This window comes from Bubalus bubalis, chromosome 19 (assembly GCF_019923935.1).
Source record: "Bubalus bubalis isolate 160015118507 breed Murrah chromosome 19, NDDB_SH_1, whole genome shotgun sequence".
Lineage (NCBI taxonomy): Eukaryota > Metazoa > Chordata > Mammalia > Artiodactyla > Bovidae > Bubalus > Bubalus bubalis.
In genome coordinates, this window is record NC_059175.1 from 15,209,381 (window position 1) to 15,215,380 (window position 6,000).

Sequence of the window (6,000 nt, forward strand, 5' to 3'; positions counted from 1 at the left end):
ATTGAAAAAGAAAAGAAACAGATGTAATACTAGTAACTGCTTTATAAGGGTGTTGTGGAAATGGAGTAAGTATATATAGAGGTCATGTATGGATATGAGAGTTGGACTGTGAAGAAGGCTGAGCGCTGAAGAATTGATGCTTTTGAACTGTGGTGTTGGAGAAGACTCTTGAGAGTCCCTTGGACTGCAAGGAGATCCAACCAGTCCATTCTAAAGGAGATCAGCCCTGGGATTTCTTTGGAAGGAATGATGCTAAAGCTGAAACTCCAGTACTTTGGCCACCTCATGCAAAGAGTTGACTCATTGGAAAAGACTCTGTTGCTGGGAGGGATTGGGGGCAGGAGGAGAAGGGGACGACAGAGGATGAGATGGCTGGATGGCATCACTGACTCGATGGACGTGAGTCTCAGTGAACTCCGGGAGTTGGTGATGGACAGGGAGGTCTGGCGTGCTGCGATTCATGGGGTCTCAAAGAGTCGGACATGACTGAGCGACTGATCTGATCTGATCTGATATATAGAGGTAGAGGAGAAGAGGGGGAGAGGGAGGGAGAGAGAAGATGAGAAGGAGAAAGAGAGGGGAGAGAGTGTGGACAACCTTACAATAGCACCTAAAATTTGTCAGTACTAAATAAGCATTAGAAATTATTATTATAATTCATGTTGTTAGTTCTAATGTGCCATTCATCTAATGTCCTATTAGTGGTTCTGCACAAATGTTCAAAGCATGGATTATATTTCAGAATTTTGGAATTATACCTCACATTTCATAGAATGAGACTCTTCTGGTATTATTCAGCTCCACTATTAAAAAGGCATTGCAGCTGTTTCTACTCCTGAAACCTCTTGACACTCTGCAAATTCCCCATCTGTGCTTCCCTGCCAGCTGACTTCTACATGGCTGCAAGTTTTCCTTGCCATTCAATTATTGAGAATTTTATTTTTATTTTTTATTTATTTATTTTTTAGTATGGAATTTTTTTTAAACTTTACATAATTGTATTAGTTTTGCCAAATATCAAAATGAATCAAATGCAAGTAATTAATCCCTTGATCAAATGATATAGAATTAGACTGCTTTGATTGTTTCCTTCCCTCAAGAGACCTTAAGCTTCCACAGAATATAACATTTAAAGCACATTTAAACAAAACATGGGGTGGTTTGGAAACAGGTTTTGTGTTAATATCCTCAAAATCCATAGACCAAAGCATTCATCCGATGAAATAAAACAAAAATACTCTTTTGCCTGAATTTTTTGGGAATTGCTTCATCTACACAGTGAAGAGATGCCAATATTTCAGCTAAATAGTAGGATTAAAATAACAGAGAGTTACCTTCTTCAAGTGACAAATAGAAACCAAACATTAATGGTGGTGATGATACTGAATACTGGGGCAATTTATTCTTAAAAAGAATTTTGGTTTTTACCCCTCTGGCTTGAGAAGAAAACATCCACTGACAGATGCTGACAACTGAAATGTAAATGGTAAAATTAGAGGGTTGAAGATAACTGTTTTTAACCTATCATTGACAGTGGGAGTCAGTTGAACATGATTTCTTGGGTTATCTGTTTTTGTAGTGATTTCAAAGATGAAAATATTCTGTCCCAGGACATTCTTACAGGGAAGACAGTAGCTCAGAATTAAGATCACAGGACACGTAACAAAAAAAGATCACAGGAAACTAAAGGACTAAAGTAATTCATTAAATTAGGAAAAACAAAGCCACGCTCTAACTTGAATGTGGTTTGGTATAATAATTCCACTTTCCTTAGCAACTAGATGTAACATAATGTCCACCAGCTGGCTGGCAGTAGCTTCATTACCTGAGAAGGCAATGGCACCCCACTCCAGTACTCTTGCCTGGAAAATCCCATGGATGGAGGAGCCTGGTGGGCTGCAGTCCATGGGGTCTCTGGGAGTCGGACACGACTAAGAGACTTCCCTTTCACTTTCCACTTTTATGCATTGGAGAAGGCAATGGCACCCCACTCCAGTACTCTTGCCTGGAAAATCCCATGGATGGAGGAGCCTGGTAGGCTACAGTCCATGGGGGTGCTAAGAGTCAGACACAACTGAAGCGACTTAGCAGCAGCAGCAGCAGCTTCATTACCCCAATTCCACATAATTACTGTGTTTGATCAAGCAGAGCTGAACTAACAGCTGATCCAGATATTAGTCTGTGCTCCCATTTTAGCTAAAAAAAGCTTACAAGGTACACATTTTCTTTTTTCCTTCCACTGCATAGAACATGGCATTTCATACTTATTTACAGTGTTGAAGAGTAATCCATTACTGCAATCTTGTGAGGCTTCAAAGAACAAAGAGCTGTATTTGGGATATTAAGAAGGGCAATTCTAAAGACACACACACACACACACACACACACACACACACACATGTATGTAAAACTAGAAGAGTATTCTGGTAAAGAGGAGTCAGGGGATTATAACGACAAAAGCCATAAGGTTGTTAAAGGTGTCTGGCAAAGATTCTGATTGACTCTGATGCAGGAAAGAAATATTTTTCCTTAAGGTATAGGCTATCACTAGTTATTTAAGGTAAAATCCAATCAGTAGGTAGGCCATTATGAGTTATTTTAGGGTAAAGGTCCAATAAGTATCTTGAGTTTCTGGAACATTGGGCAGAGGTTCTAAATGCCAGTGTTAAGAAAATAAGTGGTCAAATTTCAGATTTTGTCTGGCCTGAGATGTGTGTAAGCCACACTTCATCAAGGGCCTCCTGGATCCATTTTAGAAAGCTTTCTTAGCAATATTAATGCCACTTTTATTTTCCTTTCATAGTAGTCAAAGAGGTTTTGAAGTTAGACACCACATTATATATGCAACTGAGTAGGAAATGGCAGCCCACTCCAGTATTTTTGCCTGGAAAATCCCACGGAAAGAGGAGACTGGTGGGATACAGTCCATGGGGTTGCAAATAGTCAGACACAACCTCATGCACATGCACGCATGCATGATATGGAAGACTTTGTCAAGAGGTAAGGTTAGCAATTGTACCACAATTTGAGCATTCTTTGGCATTGCCCTTCTTTGGGATTGGAATGAAAACTGACCTTTTCCAGTCTTGTGGCCACTGCTGAGTTTTCCAAATTTGCTGGCATACCGAGCACAGCTAATAGCATCATCTTTTAGGATTTGAAATAGCTCAGCTGGAATTCCATCACCTCCACCAGCTTTGTTTGTGGTAATGCTTCCTAAGGCCCACTTCACACTCCAGGATGTCTGGCTCTCACCATCGTGGTTATCTGGGTCATTAAGACCTTTTCTGTAGCTGGACTTACACAAGGCAGGGGAACCAGAGATCAAATTGCCAACATCTGTTGGATCATAGAAAAAACAAGGGAACTCAAAAGAAAAATCTATTTCTGCTTCATTGACTATGCTAAAGTCTTTGACTATGTGGATCACAGCAAACTGGAAAATTCTGAAAGAGATGGGAATAAAAGACCATCTTACCTGTCCCCTGAGAAACCTGTATGCAGGTTATGAAGGCAACAATGAAACCAGATATGAAACAGTGGATTGTTTTCAAATTTGGAAAGGAGTACATCAAAGTTGTATATTGTCACCCTGCTTATTTAACTTACATGCAGAGTACATCATGTGAAATTTCATTCTGGATGAGCTACAAGCTGAAATCAAGATTGGCAGGAGAAATAACAACCTCAGATAGGCAGATGACACCACTGTTATGGCAGAATATGAAGAGGAACTGAACAGCCTCTTGATGAAGGTGAAAGAGGAGAGTGAAAAAGCTGGCTTAAAAATCAACATTCCGAAAACTAAGATCAAGGCATCTGAAGCCATCACTTCAAGGCAAATAGATGGGGAAAAAGTGGAAATAGTGACAGATTTTATTTTGGGGGGCTCCAAAATCACTGTGGACAATGATTGCAATCATGAAATTAAAAGATGCTTGCTCCTTGGAAGAAAAGCTATGAAAAACCTAGATAGTGTATTAAGAAGCAGAGACATCACTTTGCTGATAAAGATCTGGATAATCAAAACTATGTTTTTTCCAGTAGTCATGTATAGATGTGACAGTTGGACCATAAAGAAGGCTGAGCACTGAAGAACTGGTGCTTTCAAACTGTGGTGCTGGAAAAGACTCTTGAGAGTACCTTGGACAGCAAGAAGATCAAACCAGTTCATCCTAAATGAAATCAGTCCTGAATAGTCATTGGAAGGACTGATGCTGAAGCTGAGGTGAAGAACTGACTCATTGGGAAAGACATGGATGTTGGAAATATTGAAGGCAGGAGGAGAAGGGGGCAACAGAAGATGAGATGGTTGGATGTCATCACTGACTCAATGGACATGAGTTTGAGTAAACTCAGGGAGACAGTGAAGGAGAGGGAAGCCCAAAGAGTCAGACACGACTGAGCGACTGAATAACAACAGCATGGTTAGGAAGACTTTTTACAATTGTAACTTTTAGTCCTTGGAATTGCTCTTAATGAAGAGATTTAGTTAAAGAAATATATTTTCCCAAATAGATTCCAATGCTTGAGTGAAATCTTTTGTATCTTTTCCTAGAACTTGCCCTGGATCTACTTTTCATGGGAAAACTTCTAATGAGAAGATTCTCAAGAAGTCCAGGTTTAGAAATATTAAACAAGAGATGTGTATTGCTCCTCCCAACAAAGGGGATACTGGAAATTTAATCCATAAAAGTTATTTTATCCTAAAATAATGTTATCTCTTTTTGGAGTGCTTTTGTTGGTAAGTTACTTTTTCACTCATAACATCATTCAGGCAATAATTTGTCTGACTCTTTTTAGCATTAAATTAGGATAGCTCTTGAAATTCTTCAAATGGTTGATGCAAGTGGCTCATTTAAGATATTCCTGCAAACCTAAAAACCAATTTCAGGCAAAATCAACATACCAGCCCCCAAACACCCATCCATCCAACCAACCAACAAACCGATAAAAGTACATTTACATTCATCAACTTTTCATGCTTTTATAAGGCCAGTCACAGTTATACCTACCTAATACTAAATTGTATGAAAACTATTTAGATAAATAAAGAAACAAATAACAAAATAAAACTAAATAGACCAAAAAAAAAAAAAAATCCTGTTGAACAAAATAAAACTAAATAGACCAAAAAAAAAAAAAAATCCTGTTGAACAAATACCCTATAGTGTAAATCCCTGACATGAAGCTGTTGATTATCAAGGCATCCATTTCAAAGACATCTGTCTGGAATAAACATTGCCAGCTATATGTCACAGCTACTAGTAAAACAACTAGACAAGGAACCAGGCTGCCTCCACCCAAGAAGTTGCCCTTCTAGAAAACCCTGGGTAACTTGGATAACTGACCACTTAACTGATTCCACTTTTCGCTTCCCATTCCCTAATTCTCACCCTTAGGTTTTAAATTAACCAATAAAGAATGAAATCATGAAAACCCTAGGCATCCCTTGTACCCCAATAAAAGCAGAGCCCCAGGTCCACAAACTTCCCTCTCTCTCTCCCCTTGATCTCACTGTATGGCTTTGGTTGTGCTGGGTATCTTCTAGTACCTGTGAGTAATAAGCCGCCTCTCATAGTTCCCTGGTGGTTTATGTTGAAGTCCACCTTGCAATTATAATAAGAACCAGTAGGACTGGTCCAGCCACAACACTGGCTCCAGAGAGGGCGATATCTATGGGGCCTTGCCACGGGTAGTTTGGATCTAGGTAAGTGTCCCAGGCATTACTAGCTGATAACAGCACTATAGTGTAACTATTCATTGGCAGAGACACACAGGACACACACTCCTAAAGAAGTTTGTTTCTATTGTTTTTTCCCAAAAATCAAAGAAAAAAAGTTTTTTAAAAGTTCACTAAATTTTATGCAAAATTCAACACAAAATTGCTTTGAGTATGTGTGTTCCAGTAATTGTAATAGAAAAATTTTTCATTGCTTGGCAAATATAATTTAAGTATCTAACAAATTTATAAAGGCCATACATACATTTTTAAGGGCT